The sequence below is a fragment of the Ciconia boyciana genome, chromosome 2 (assembly GCF_034638445.1).
Source record: "Ciconia boyciana chromosome 2, ASM3463844v1, whole genome shotgun sequence".
NCBI classification, from domain to species: domain Eukaryota; kingdom Metazoa; phylum Chordata; class Aves; order Ciconiiformes; family Ciconiidae; genus Ciconia; species Ciconia boyciana.
In genome coordinates this window covers 90,383,099-90,398,265 of record NC_132935.1, presented here as the reverse complement: position 1 = coordinate 90,398,265, position 15,167 = coordinate 90,383,099, and the positions used below count along the sequence as shown (strand labels likewise).

The following is a 15,167-nucleotide window of genomic DNA, read 5'->3' as shown; positions in this document are numbered from 1 at the left end:
CTCACAACAATCTTAAGCCTTTTACGTAAGTCAAGGTCAGGATGTCTAAATAAATGGGATATGAAGTTCCCTGTGTTATTGTATGCCCTCCTTAGTTCTTTCTTAGGTTCACTCCATAGAAGAAAGCAGGAGCTTCCCACCCCGCTGTGAGCGGGAAGGGACTGCAGTGAGTAGGAAGTTACCAAGTGTTAACAACTGAGCTGATGCAGAGGATGTGTCGTGCGTCCCACATTGTAAGGCTGGAGCAGATTGTGGCCTTCTTGTTCTAGGGGAGGAGTAATTCCCTCGCAACTATATTTGTTGGATAGTATCAAGACCTTTATCTAGAGGCATAATCTGTTCCTTAGGGCTTCTGCTGAATCCAGTTAGAGATGGGTTGTTGGTTTTTTCTGTCTGTTTTTCTAAAGCAAGCACTAAATAATGATCCGAGATTACCTCTAGACTGGGGGTTTGACAACATTCCCATGCTCCAATTTGGTAACGTAGGATTGGTACCTAGCATGGGATATGCACAATAGCTTTGAAATGTTTATAGTCATATTAGATTGGATAGAGGGATATGACCTTGCCCTCCCCTTCCCTATACTTCTCTATTTTTCTCACTGCAAGAACAGTTATTTTCATTTCAGACTGTTCAGGTTTAAGGAAACCACTAATTTATATAGGGCATGCTCAGAGGCTTAGCATAATCATTCCCAGAGTAACATGACTGTTTCCATTAGCATAATTATGCCCGTACTCATTACATGATTCATATTCTTATAATTTTTTTTAGGAGTCACAATTCCCCACTTTATTAGATTTGTCTTTTCTGAAGAATTGTTCAATTTTTTTAATCATCCCTTATTTTTCAATTTAACTTTCAGAGGTGAAATGGGAAATTTGGTTTCTTTCTGAGTAACTTCCCCTAGCTGAGATTGTGACCTGAGTCACTATAAGTTATGCGAGGACGAACTAGAACTGAAGCGTATGGCTCTTAAAGCTGTGCCCACCTGATTTTCCTATCACATTTGCCTTTCATTTTTGGTTCCTAAGAGATAGGGCTAGAGTTGCATTCTGATCTGCACTTTCTGCACTCTCACTGTTTCCTTCTAGTTGTTAAAGGATCATGTCACCCCTACACCTTCCTAACTGAATTAGGAAATACATATTTTTCCAGTTTCAAATGCTGCAATGTGGGTGAGTGCATATAGACCTAAACAGAAGCTGAATGGACCATTTAGCAGACAGCAGTTTCCTGTACCCGACTGCTTACACACAGAAACCCAATAGGGCTTAGCTGACACAAACTATGATGGGTTTCTTCAGGCTTAAAGAGGTTGCCATATCCTATTTTAGAACAGCTGCAACATAACTCTTGGTCATATGGCAGCCTTTAGTAAACTGTCCTGTAAGGGAAAAAACCCTGTATTTTAGAAGTCTCATATATATATTAATTTTTTAAAAATCATTTCAGCTTTCAGGATGATTTCTCCAAATAAATTATCTTGATTTGCATGCCAATGAAAATCATGTGTCCCAAGAAACAAAGTTAAACAATATGATTATGTTTCCTACACCCTGGACTGGATTTTTAAGGGGGAGGGAAGGCAGAGGGAGACAGTGGAAATGCAAAGCTGTAGTATCTTTAATTACTTCTTACTTGTGGGGAACTGATCCCAGGAAAACAATGTCTCACCTTCTATATTCCATATGCAAAACACTATTACGTTTGCAGCTTTGTGTCAGTGAATAGGATTGATCTTCTTTTCCCCGGTGCTAGCACATTTCTGTGTGTTGCTCTCATTTTTACATGGACAGAGACGTGACAGAGTTTTCACCTTCCCAGTCAGAATGGTGCATGTTTTCTGGCAGTTCCCTGGTTAGGAGAAGTGGCTGGGAGCTGTATTCCTCTGCTCAGTGTGACTCTCTGAGTGTAGTTTTTTGGTCAGAATCACCAGCTGGTTTGAACATAGTCTGGAGGACTGGCTTCTGCTTGGTCTCAGGAAGTCCTCATTCATACTCACTGCTGCTGAATGACTGCCAACGCTCAACTACAAGGAGAGAATGAAGATTCATGGTGACTAACTCCAGACATCTAAATTAGGTTGGAAATCTATACTCCATACAAAGGGAGCTCTGGAGCTCTGAATTAAGTAACTAAAAGGGGTAGACTTAGGTGGAGTGACTACTCTCCTTTACCAAAACAATCGGTACCTCTGTCTCAGTTGGTGAAAGTCCAAATAGTTCCACTGAAGCTGATGGACCCTTACTCCATCTTCACCATTGCACAACTCCTCGTGTCCCTTTTTCCAACATGTTCAAAAAGTGGAAATACACCTACAAGGGCAAGAAGGGGCTTTTATCAGAAAGGTGGTTGTTTATTCCAGCTCAGTGCGGCAAATTGCTGTGCAGATATCTTTGAAGAGTTGGGCTTGGAGCTTCAAACTGTTTAATCATCCAGCCATTTACTTTTTTTTTCCTCAGAATTTTTTGAAGTCTGTGAATGTATAATTTATGATGCTTCCCTCTGTCTTGTGACAGTGAATGCCAATTGGCTTCTTGAAGCAGAAGCTTATCCTTTGAGAAGCACCTAACTGAAGAGCTCACTTAAGCTGCAGTCATCCTCCATTCTACCTTCAGGATCCACAAACCTGATGGCTTCAAGCACCTGCAAGAATTTTCCTCATAGTGAAATACAATCCTAGTGAAGCTGCTGATCTTTCTTTGAGTCCTTACTATATGAGCTTTCTTACTATATGAGCTACTTCGTCCTGGAAATATCATTTTGCTGATGCTATCTTTTTCTTTGACATTCAGGCTGGCTACTATCCTTACCCATGAGAACTAGACAGAGTTCATACACTGCAGCTGGGGTAACAATGCCTGGTTTTGTTCTTTGTTTCATTTCTTTCTGCCACCAGCACAGGTATCATTCTGTAGGATCTTTCTAGTCTCATCAGAAGGCCCTTCCCACGTAAAAAACGGGGGTGAGAATATTCCTATATTGGGACATTCGTGGCTTTAAAAAACATTGCATTGGGAATGAGGTGACTACTACTCCATGAGAAATTGCTCAAAGGTATGGCCTTGTTAAGCCCTTTCTATTACCTAAGCTTAACTAAGGTTGGGAATGTAGTCCTTCTAAGGTCCCTTCTACTGTCAGTTGGATAGAAACACACTGTTAGATAATTACGTAGTCCACCTAAAGTCTGGGATTACATCTCTGTCCCTCCACTGATGATAAGAGAGGATACAGTTGTTTCAATTAAGTGAGATGACTCCAGGCCTGAGTATCGAGAAGAGAATAAAAATTTGCTGAAGAACTAATACCCATCACTGACTCATACTGCTTCTCAGAAAGGACATCAAAGTCTCATGCTTGTTTCTTCTCTTTTTTTTTATTCATTAATTTTTTTCAAATAAACCAAAGAGTACAATGGATTATGCATTAGTCTCCCTTTCAAAAAATAAATAATTACTGCTTTATTTGTCCTCATTTACTGTTATATGGGTGTTCAGGACCAGATATGGTTTGATTTTTAAATGTTCTTTATGTTGAGGAGAATATGAGGAGTGGAGCTCCTCACAGAATCAAAGAATTCCGTGGGGAATGGGGGAGAGAATTGGAAGAGCAAAAATAAGAAAACTCGTGGGTTGAGATAAGAACAGTTTAATAATTGGAACAAAATAATAATAATAATAATAATAATAATAATAATAATAATAATAATAAATTGTAATGAGAAGGAAAACAACGAGAGAGAGAGAGGAACAAAACCCAAGGAAAAAGAAAAAAAAAAAGTGATACAACTGCTCACCACACACCGACCGATGCCCACCAGTCCCCAAGCAGCGATCGCTACCCCCTGGCCAACTCCCTCCAGTTTATATACTGAGCATGGCATCATATGGTATGGAATAGCCCTTTGGTCAGTTTGAATCAACTGTCTTGGCTGTGCCTCCTCTGAGTTTCTTGTGCGCCTGGCAGAGCATGAGAAGCTGAAAAGTCCTTGACTAGTGTAAGCACTACTTAGCAACAACTGAAACATCAGCATGTTATCAATATTATTCTCATACTAAAATCCAAAACACAGCACTATACCAGCTACTAGGAAGAAAATTAACTCTATCCCAGCCGAAACCAGGACATCCATCATTGGAAGTGTTCCAGGTCAGGTTGGATGGGGTTTTGAGCAACCTGATCTAGTGAAAGATGTCCCTGCCCATGGCAGGGGATGGTTGGACTAGATGATCTTTAAAGGTCCCTTCCAACCCTTCCATGCCATTCTGTGATTCTATGATTCTGTGAAACTTCCTCTGTACACCTCTGAGAAGAGCCCAGTTTAGTCTTCTCTACCCCAACTTGTAACATTATCATAGATAGCAATAAGGTGTCTCCTCAGCCTTCCCTTCTTCAGGCTGGACAAGCCCAGCTCTCCTAGCCTCTCTTTGCACACCATGGGCTCCAGCCTCCACCAGCCTTGGTGGCCTTCTGATGGACTTGCTCCAAGTCTGTGGACAAGTGTCTGTCTTGTACTGTGGAACTCAAAACTGGACACAGCAGCCCAGTACCCCCAGGTCATTTTTTGTAAAGCTCCTTTCCATCTGGTTGGACCTCTGCCTGTACTAATGCATGGGGTTATATCTCCCCAGTAGAAGGACTTGGCATTTACTTTTGGTCGTCTTCATAAGGTTCCCATTGGCCCATTTTTCCAGCCTGCCTATATCCCTTTGAATAGCAACCCTGTCCTTCAGGGACTGACCAGGTTGATATTGTCCAGAAACTTGCTGAGAGTGTACTCTGTCCCATCATCCAATGTCATTAATAAAGACACTGAGTAATACTGGGGCTTCTATTAATCCCAGAAGAACACCACTGGTAACTGACTGCCAGTTGGATTTCATACTGCTTTGTACCATACTTTGAGCTCAATGATCCAGCCAATTTTCCATCTATGTTTTTGTCTGCTTCCCCAGTCAATTCCTAGGCCCATCTACCTGGAAAAAATATTTTGCACTGGGAAGGGAAAGTATCTGCTTTGGTCATTCAAAAACTTTATGTACAATCAAAAATTTTATTTTTCTAGTATTTCATGCAAAATGTTATTTATTAAATAAAAATTAGCATCTGAAATGTTTTTCTTTTGGATTATTAGTATCTTTGATGCAAAGGGCCCACTTTAATATAGATATGGTTTAACATTTCATGGAAACCCACAAAGGGAAGTGGATGAAGTTGAAAACTACATGGGTTAAGCTTACTTTATTTTATTTTAAAGTTATATATTTTTTCATGCATCTCTTGTAACAACATGTGCCATCTCCAGGGTGAAACATATTTGAGATCTTTGGATGAAAAGCACTCAGTAGCAGCAATGACCTGTTGCCAGTATGATGAAGAAATTTTTTTTTTCCTATATTATTCTAATACTTCTCTAACAGAGAGAAAAAAAAATAGGTTTTTCCTGAAAGGTTGCCTCTACTCTCATAAACTGAAAATCTCTTATTTCTTTTCTGTGACAAGTGCACTTTAAAGAAACAAGAGATCATGAGCTACTTTCCCATCCATTTATCTGTGAAAGAGCCCCATAACAAATGAGTACCCTAGGGAGACTCTGGACTTAGTCACCAGAGCCCCCTCTGTGAGTTCCCTGATGACTTCACTTTTATTATTGCATAGCAGGACTGTAATGCCAGAGTGACTGAGTAAAGCACACAACAAATTCTTTACTCCCCACACATACCAAGACAAGGTGTGATACAACTCTGTTATGTATGATGTATCACTTGCTTGTGGCAATGCCGAGCTACCTCCTTGGACTCCAGGCCTCTTATCGTTACAGTGCAAGCAACCCCTTTTTGGTCAGTGAAATGAATAAGTAAAATTCAGCCTACGTATTAGTAAGTGCTTGCAGCATATGCTTGCAGCATAACCCCATGCATTAGTACAGGCAGAGTTCCAACCAGCTGGAAAGGAGCTTTACAAAAACAGTGCTTTACAGTGCTTTACAGTGCTTGCAGCAATATGGTGCATTTCTTGCAAATACTCTGTGGAATTTGCAAGAAAGCACTTGTTGACAAAGGTACAGTTCATCTGATACCTAGCTAGGTCAAGGCTAAGCAATGCTTGAGTACATTTTGATCACTGCCATTTGCACAGGAAAATATGTGTTGTTGTTGTATACATGTTTATCGTAACCTAACAGAGTCACCCATTAATCAGCAAAATAGGGACCGCCATACTGAAACAGTTCAGATGTCCTTGTCCCCGGTCCATCTCATGTGTACGCTAATACCAGTTGCTTTGGAGGAAAGCAAAAGTAACCTTGCAGAACAATTATGCCATACATTGGCCTAGGAAATGTTCCCCCTTAGTGACCACTATATATAGCTAGATTATGTCCTGAAACATGGGGGCTTAAATCCTAGAAAGCTCAATTTAATCTTAAAAATGTAGATTTGAGTACTGAGCACCTTTGCTGCCCACAGATTTGTGTAGTTTTTTCTGAGTCCTGTAACGTGCCTTGATGTTGCAACACGCTGATAATGAAAAATGTGGAGGGAGCAGAAGGAGGAGAGAGAGGGTATATTTACATCACTTACCTTCTAACCAGGTAATGGAGCTGTATCAGTTAAGAGGTTTGTTTCCCTGGGCTCCCTGTATTGCTAATGTAGACAAATGAATTCCTCCAGAGAGGGGCTCAGGGCGGAAGCGCCACTTTGGTGCTCTGACTCCTTCCAGGGTGGAGTTGTCCTTTCTCTCTCTGCTGATTGCACAGCCAGTACAGAAACATTAACCTGCTGCCTGAAGCTGTCACTCCCACAGGTGGCAATGGCTTCCACTGTGCAATACCTTTTCCAGTTTCCTATGTGAATGTGTAGAACCAGGGCTATGGTCTGAATTTTTTTGGTATCCACAAAGGGCCTTCAGATGATGAAGGGTAAGGGTAGCAAGGTGAAGGGTAAATGCGAAGAAACAGCTTCTGGAAGTGAAGCCACATTGTCCTTATTTGACTTGACTGCTTGCATTGCAACTCTGTTTTCCAGGTTTCAATAACAATCCCATATGGCTGTGGCTGAACCATCTCATGCTATACTTTTTTTAACCAACTTTTTAATATCTAACAAAATGCTTTGAATCAATATATCCCATAGGGTGTCCTGGTAATGTTGTATAAAGTAATGAGTGATTAAATAAACCTAGAGATAAAAATGGATTTTTTAAAGATTTTTTATCTTACCCCCTTTCTGTTGGTAGATTTGTGCTGTTACAGTTAGAGCAGTCAGTGACCGTTTAGAAGTATGGTGCATACAAGCCCATGTTTTAGTGATAGCTGGGCCCACATATGCTTGGCTTTGTGTGTTGGCTTAGTATAATTAATTATGGCACAGAGTACTTCCACAGCTGGAATCCTATGGAGAACCCTGGCTGGTTGTATACCTGCCTTAACCTGTTGAAAATGACTGCAGAAAATATTAGGTAATGGGCTTGTGAGCCCATAGTATTTTGATTCATTTTAATAGTCGGATGTAGAGAGGTTGCTAAAAATGAGCTAAATACAGAAATAAAAGTAAGCCAGTCTGGGGCAGAGCCAGCATTTAACGGTCCTTATATATATGACCACATAATCGCTGGTGCTAATCTCAGCTTCTGCCTTAAGTAAAAGTGAGCTGTCAGTATTTTTCCAAGGGAAGTAGCCCTTGAAGAATTTATCCATTACTAGGGGTGAAACTGTTACAAGTTCATTAATGGTGTGCTCATAGCTGCTAGTATTAAGACTGATGAAATGTGAAAATCCTAGCTGCAGCTCCTGTGAGAATCAGAGGCAGACAGGGGAGCTCAAAGAACCTAAAAGGATGTGTGGTTCCTGACAAACAGCTTTCCCCATCACACTTGTTTTCATGTTTATTCCTTCAACAGATTTGTATCCTCTTTGTCTATTCAGATAAATTTGCCTGTTCTAGAGAAGGTAAAAACTACCCTGTTTGGTCATTTGGAAAAGCGCCATTTCGGTGGGGAAGTGCAGCCCACCAGCTAAATCAGAACCTCCATATTAAGCTCTGTCTTTCTGGATACCCTTCTGCTCAGTTTCAACCAATGCCAACCTGGTTACACTAAACCCCTTAGTGAATCCAGTGCTTGATCATTTTGTTTTCTATTTCTACACGTCATACTTAAGGAGTGGGTGTGGAGAAGTCCAGAGAGCAAACAAAAACACATATTTATTTGAATGTCTGCTCTTACAGTACATGGTGGCCACTACTCGTTTTTCTGAGCTCCAGAGCTCTCTGCTTTTATCATCTTTCCCACTCCTGCTGCCCTTTCAGAGTGTCTTGCCTAACCAGCCAGCTTCCTTACCCTTTCTATAGCACCAGAATCCCCAGTGTTATCTGTGTCATTAGAAAGAAAGCACTCTCACCTTTTTCTCAGCATAAAAGGGGAACATCTCTGTAGCCAAGCTTATCCTAAGGTCCAAAGGTACCCAACAAAAGCAGAGCCATAGAGGGGTTCAGTGGCTATGGTGACTTATGTCTGCAGCCATTGAATTCCAACCTCCATTTCACCCTGTGAGCAATGCAGGGGAGGGGCTATCTCTGTGCTCTCAAATCTCCCTGAGTTAGTTTGGATGGCATTGTCTGTGAATATGACTACAAATGGCAGCATTTATGCATTTTTGATTGAACCGTAAGTATATCAGACTGAATCAGAAACATCCTGAGAAAAATGGAGATATATTTATTTTTAAAGATACACATTAAAGTCCTGTTCTGTAGAGCATTTTATGACTCATTCAAAGAGATGTTTTTTCTCACACATTGCCTCATTCTCTAACTTCCCACGTTGTTTGCTGCCCTCTTGTTTTTCAGAAGATTTTCCTCTCTGAACCACCAGCAGGTTCCTCCTCATCAGCAGCACAAGAATCCAGTAATGGTGATGGAATTTTGCACAGATTTCTGTCTGAACCTTCACATTGTCTATGTTGTGTTCAATTTTTTGCATAAAGTAAGTGCAAAGAAACAGTAATAAAGAATTTTCTTAAAAGTTGATTTTGCTTTATAATTGGAAACCTTACTAACATTACTGTTGCTTGTTATACCAGAAAGAGCAGTCCTGAGCAAAGACCGATAAAGAAAGTTGCTCCAGTAACAGATGCTTTCTTCTCTTCAAATTGTCTTGCACTGTATTACAGTGTTTGCTCCTACAAATACAAACCCAAAGCTGTAGGACTACTTTCAAATGTGATACTCCAGCACAGTAAGAATTTACTAGAAACTTTCTACCGGTGAAATGAGGTGAAGAATGAATACCATTTGCCAGAAGTCAGCATAGGGATTTGGTGATGGAGCAAAGTTCAGAAATTTGCAACTTCTAACTTGGATGACTGTGCTCACAGCACACCTGTGTCTTAAGCTATGATAATAATAATGCTTCCCCCCCCCAATTTTGCCTTTGAGTAATTGTCAGGAATCTCACTCTGCAGTCTGGAGACAACAGAGACTGTGTTCTGTGATTAAGTTAGGGAGATTTTAATGAGAGCTCCAAGGCTGACTCATAGTTCAAAGTTATGCAGAAGGTTTCTTTTTCTTTCTTTTTTTTTTTTTTAATCAAAAGCAGATCTTTCATTTTTACCTCAGACAAAAATATGATAATGGTTAATTCATTGGGCGGGGAGAAGGAATGTAGGGAGTTACTGATAGAATCTAAACAAAAAATTTTAGAGGTCTAATATTTTATTTCATTTCAGAAATGTAATAAATCTTATAAAAGGCCTTACACACTTTCTCCTTGAAGATATTGCACTGTGATAATGATACCATGCCCTTGCCAGCCAATTTTGTGATTTGTTCAGGTTATTCCAATAATATCTACATTTCACGGGAGAGTATTTACATTCAAATCTTCCCTGAGATTTGTCATGCCCTGTTGTCATCATGTTTTCTCCTCTGTCACCTTCAAGGACTGATAGGGCATGAGAATCCATAGGAATAAACAGGACTTGAAATCCCCAGTGAAAGAAGCTGTGCCTCAGCCCTGTGGGGAACTGAGCTTCTTCACTCCCACTGATGTCATTAACACTCCAGGAGACTCAGCATTTTGAAGAGGATGCTCAGTGCCTAGCAGAATTACGATGTAATTGCCAATTTCAAGCCTATGTACAGAACCGTGTCTCAGGCCAGGAGATGGGAAGGAAGTAGAAAGCTGGTTACAGAAAGTCGTACGTAAACATCACCAGTTGCTTTTGTAGAAGTAGTTGTCCCTTTGGAGAGCAACTTTTTCATTTCTAAAGACTCCTACACTGTGGTAATATACTGAAGACCACTGAAAAAGAAGCACAGCTAAGGTCCCAGAAACATGTATTCTCTCTAGCTAGCGTGTTTGATTCCTGGAAATGGAAAGGAGTGCAGGGAATAAAAATGGCTGTGTTTAATCAGTTTAAATGGATATCTTATTAGTTATTCCACATAATTGGAATCTTTCACAAACTGAAAGAATTGACCTCTAGAATAGCACAGGGAAACTGGGAGTTTGTTGCTGAGATTGAGGCTAATGGGGAAAATTTAGGTGATAAATACTGGTTTGGGATAAGTATGAGAGACTAAGAAGACAGTGATTGGAAATTACAGTGTAATGGATCCACTAACAAGGCATAAATAATTTAGGGTCTGTCTTTATAGTCAGGGACACTTACTTTCAGGACAGTTTTTGTTTGCCTATTAACCAGCCAGATCAGACCATGAACTGTCAAGATGCCTGAAATATCCTTTAAAGAAATGTTAAACTTTAAGGAAACTTATTTTGCAACCTGAATACTCAGTTTGTGAGGGTGGGGGAGAGGTGTGTAGGTGTGGTAGGCTGTGAAAGTGGAGAAGTAGATCCTTAAAGGGTTGGTTTTTTTCTGAGTTGGGTTTTTTTGTTTCAGAATCTTTAAAAATGTTCTATATTTGAAAGCAAAACTACTTCTGGTCAAAGCAAAACATGTGGAGATAAAGATATGTAGGATTTCCTCATTCCCTCAAATAATCTCATAAATTTATCATGCTTTCAAGATAGCAATAGTATACAGGAGGATGGCGTATGTGCCTAGTTTTGTGGTTAATCGGCATTTTCCATTTGTAATAGTGTAATGAATGTGCTAACTTTGTTCATATTTAATGCATGATAAATCAACCCCCCATCTATCACTGAATGAGAGTTGAAACAACTGTTAAAATATATAGTGTTTTAGACACCCAAAATGTGCTGTCTTCAACAGCAGTCCTCATTAGAGCTATGCTATGGCCCACACGTAGCATTGACCTCCGTCCATAGCCATAACTCTCACTGACATCACTCTGAGTATTGCTGCATATTTGAACATAACCTTACACTATGTCTGCATGGAGAATGCAAGTGTATTTTTGTGATGAATGCCAGAGTCCATCAGGAAATAACTGCACAGACTTATATGAAATTGTGACAAGTGTAACCACAGGCAAGGAAAGATCCTGAGCCCTGTAATTTTTTCCATTCTTAGTTTGCAAGGCTGATTTCCCTGCTGCTCCTCATGATCTGTGCTCAGTGCAAAGTTGCTACTATGAGAAAGGAGGGACTCAGTACCCTACAGACAACATCCACCCCTTCCCAGCTAGCCCCCATCCCAGAAGGAAAAGTTGTTGTCATTGTAATGTTGTCATGGCAGTGACAAACATTGTGAGTGCAAGTACAGCTATATGGGCTGTTCACGCTGCCTGCAGCTGTCTGTGCACCTTTGGGCACTAAGGCTGGTCTGTACTGCTAAGCGATGCACAAGTCCTGGAGCAGACCTATGAACATTAAGCCCCTTGATGTGTGCATTTTCCTTCCTTTCTAGACAGCTGGATGCAGTACGGCTTGATCCAGAAGCGTGCCAGAGGTCCTTGCAAAGCAGGGTCCTAAAACTTGAGCTTTCCACTGCAGGAGCGCTTGAGGACAGAGCTCCCCGCCTGTGTCTGAGCAGGCATCTGGGCACCAACACTGAGGGCGGGGAGGCTGAGTCGCTGCACATACTTGAATCATGCTTGTTTCTTGATGCAGGCACCATATAAGATGGTGTTTAAAAGTAACCTATAGTCAGAATTAGCAAACACAATTTACACAGCCCCAGCACTTGACTGCTTGTCAAAAATTCCCTCCAGTGGGCATTCCTTGCTCAATTTGTTCAAAGAGACAGAGCCAGTCTTTGCCAGCTAGGCGGTGTTACACATCCCAACATTAGCATATTTCTATTAAAACATATGTTATTTTGTTCAATTATGACATGTTTCGTCATTCTTAGCCTAAAGCGATACTTGAGATATCACCCCAATACTCCATAATCATAAAGATATGTCCTATACATTGCACTGAAAAATTGTAAGACTTGAAGAGCATACAGACTACTCCGGCATTCTATTCTTTGAGTACAGTATAGAGAATAATTATGGTTTCTCATATTCTCCGAGTAATTAATTTGAAGAATTTAATTATATTTTTCATATTAATTATTAATGTATTATTCACCCAGCATAGTCAGTTCATAATTCATAGATGTATTAGTCAAGTAATTTAGTTGATGAATTTCATAGTTTTGAATAAGTTATTCAATTTTTTTAAATTATTCACTCAGCTCTAGAAGTATCTGTTGACTCCTGAATATTAGCTGTAGTATGGCAACTTCTTTTTTTGCAGGATCTTGTGAACACCTGATATTAAATCCAAAAGCTGGTAAAATACTGTCCAGTCCCAAAGTGTGTATTTATGTGAGGTTACTTTACAAATAAATGGCAGTTTAATCTGATTAGCATATTCAGATTTGGTATCTTTAAGCTTATTTAAATTTAAACTTCAGTTTTCCTACAGTATGTTCTCATAAACTAAGGGGGGGGGGGGCGTGTTGCTACATTTTCCCCTCATTTCAACTTATATAGGAACCCATGGCAAAATCCAGTCCTCACATTTACCTTTCACTAATGATAGAATTACATCCATGATGAAGTACCCATTCATTAGTCTATGAGTTTTGTCATCAGTTTTGTGCTTGGATAATATTTTTTATATCAGAAAACTTCTAACCAGGGTAGAAGAGAATAGAAATAAGGTTTCTACAGTATGCCACCGGTTCAGCAGGACACTTTAGCTTAGCCTAAACAATAAGTATATAAGTGGCCTAGACGATTTCCAGGGAAAATAATCTTATCACACAGGGAGCAGCACCTCTGGATGTATATCAGGTAACAATTTTGTTGTGGCAGAGGAATAACACACAGGATGAATTATCAAATCTTTCCATATCTAGATTTAGTGATTGTATCACATAACTGGGGTCCATAATGCTGGCAGAAAACCAGAGGAGAATGCATTTACATGTGTGGTTTTATGTGTTTTGTTAGACGGAGAATGTCTTGTGTGTGAGTATATAACATAATAAACAATACTGGGAAATAACAGAGCAAGTTAAAAGCTCTGAGTGAAATATACTTTATTCATAATGTTTCTAGGTCCCTTATTCTGCTAAATAAAGTGATTTTCATTAATTTTTTTTTTTTTTTTACAATCACATCTTTTTCTCTAAGAAAAGTTTGTCCTGTATTCTAAAAAAAAAAAGCAATAACTAATTACATTCAAATGATGTTTGGAAAGGTTTTAATGGTAGGAATAGCACTCTAACACTGATCTTTGGAATGCAATGCATACTTTGAGATTTTCTTCCCTGTACAGACTTCAGGGAGATTTCTTTTTAACAGCTCTAAAAACAATAAAGCCATTTTTTCAAAAGAACTCTGTACTTAGAATACATTGGTTCCAAGTTGTCTGCATATTAATGTTATCACATTTACCATTTGTGTATTGCTGTTTCATACGACTTCAGTGTCTATGTTAAATCCAAAACACAAAGGTATATGCCAAACCTTTCATGCTTTCCGAATCCATGATTATGATACAATATTCTAAAAGAAAAGTCTCCAGCTATAGGCTGCTTCTTTCGTTGCGGAAGGAGTTTGTGTTTTGGGTTGTTACCTCACTAGCAGGCAGCCCATGTAGTGCTAAATCCTGTAAACTAACTATAACTAGGTATAAAATTCATGGGGAAAAAATGTAATTTATCACAAGTGCACAGCTGGTGTCTGCTTCTAAGTGGTTGTTTCCTAATCTGATACCACCTGTTCGCAGCCCTAGTATGTTATTGAGCTATAAAATCAATAACAAATAGCATGCATGATCCCCTGAGAGATTAACCATTTATTCCAGCTGTGAAGAACAAATGAAGGTTAAAGCAAAGGAGCTGCTTTAAGAAAGGTGCGTGCATGTTTATAGATGTGTGTGCACATGAAATAAAACAAAGTAAGCCTCCCTTAGATTAATTGCTAATAACTACAATAACAACATAGGGTTGTTTGTTTGTTTTTAATTATGGTTGGTTTTTTAAGCAGCTGATTTTCAAGCTCAGATTTACATGCAGTTTGCTTTCTGTGTGCTCCCAAAAGTGCTTGATAAGTGATTTATATTTGTTCTTTTCCCCAAATGTTTCAGTATTACTTTGCTCTTTTTCTTTAATTGCAACTAATATCTCAGGGAGTACTGCCTGGGGCAGGCTGCGCATAAGCACCGAAAGCTGCAACGGTAAAAAATATAGTGGACGAAATTGTCATGCCTTTTCTTCCTGCATCACAGCAGTAAAAGCTGTGGATGTTTTAATGTGTGCATGTGCAATGGGAAGGAAGTGAGAGATCAGAGTCGTGGTGAGCAGCGGCAAGGGTGAGAAACAAGTGGAAGGAGGGAAAAGGGGGAGCTGACCAGCTCTGGGTGGGCAGAAGGGCATGGGGACAGGGGTGACAAAGGGGGCTGGCAGGGCATCAGGGGAGAGGTACAGGTGGTGTGTGTGGCATGCTGGCCTCTGGAAAGGGGACTGGGGATGAATGGAACTGCCACAGGATTTTGCAGTATTCCTAGGGATTGATTGTGCTGGCAGCACCTAAAACCTCATTTTTTGAGCAAACTACAGGTCTTAGCCTTAGACATGGCAGAACCAAACTGAAAGCAGTGGTTCTAAAGGGAAAAAAACCTCCTTGTGAGTCAAATTCCTTGCTGTTTGATGTGCAAAGATATCCGGTATAATCTTAACACCAACGCTCTGTCTCCCTGCACAGCAGTTAGAAAGATGCTATTACCATTTAAATCAAATTAA

General features: G+C 39.9%; 1 long non-coding RNA gene across 1 annotated transcript in view; it reads left to right on the top strand.

The window, feature by feature from the left end:
• Positions 1-8,898, top strand: part of LOC140646998 (uncharacterized) — a 127,893-nt gene extending 118,995 nt beyond the window's left edge. The window contains exon 3 of the long non-coding RNA XR_012040629.1: positions 8,854-8,898. This is a non-coding gene — a long non-coding RNA (uncharacterized lncRNA). The remainder of the gene's footprint in view (positions 1-8,853) is intronic.
• The last annotated feature ends 6,269 nt before the right edge of the window (positions 8,899-15,167 follow it).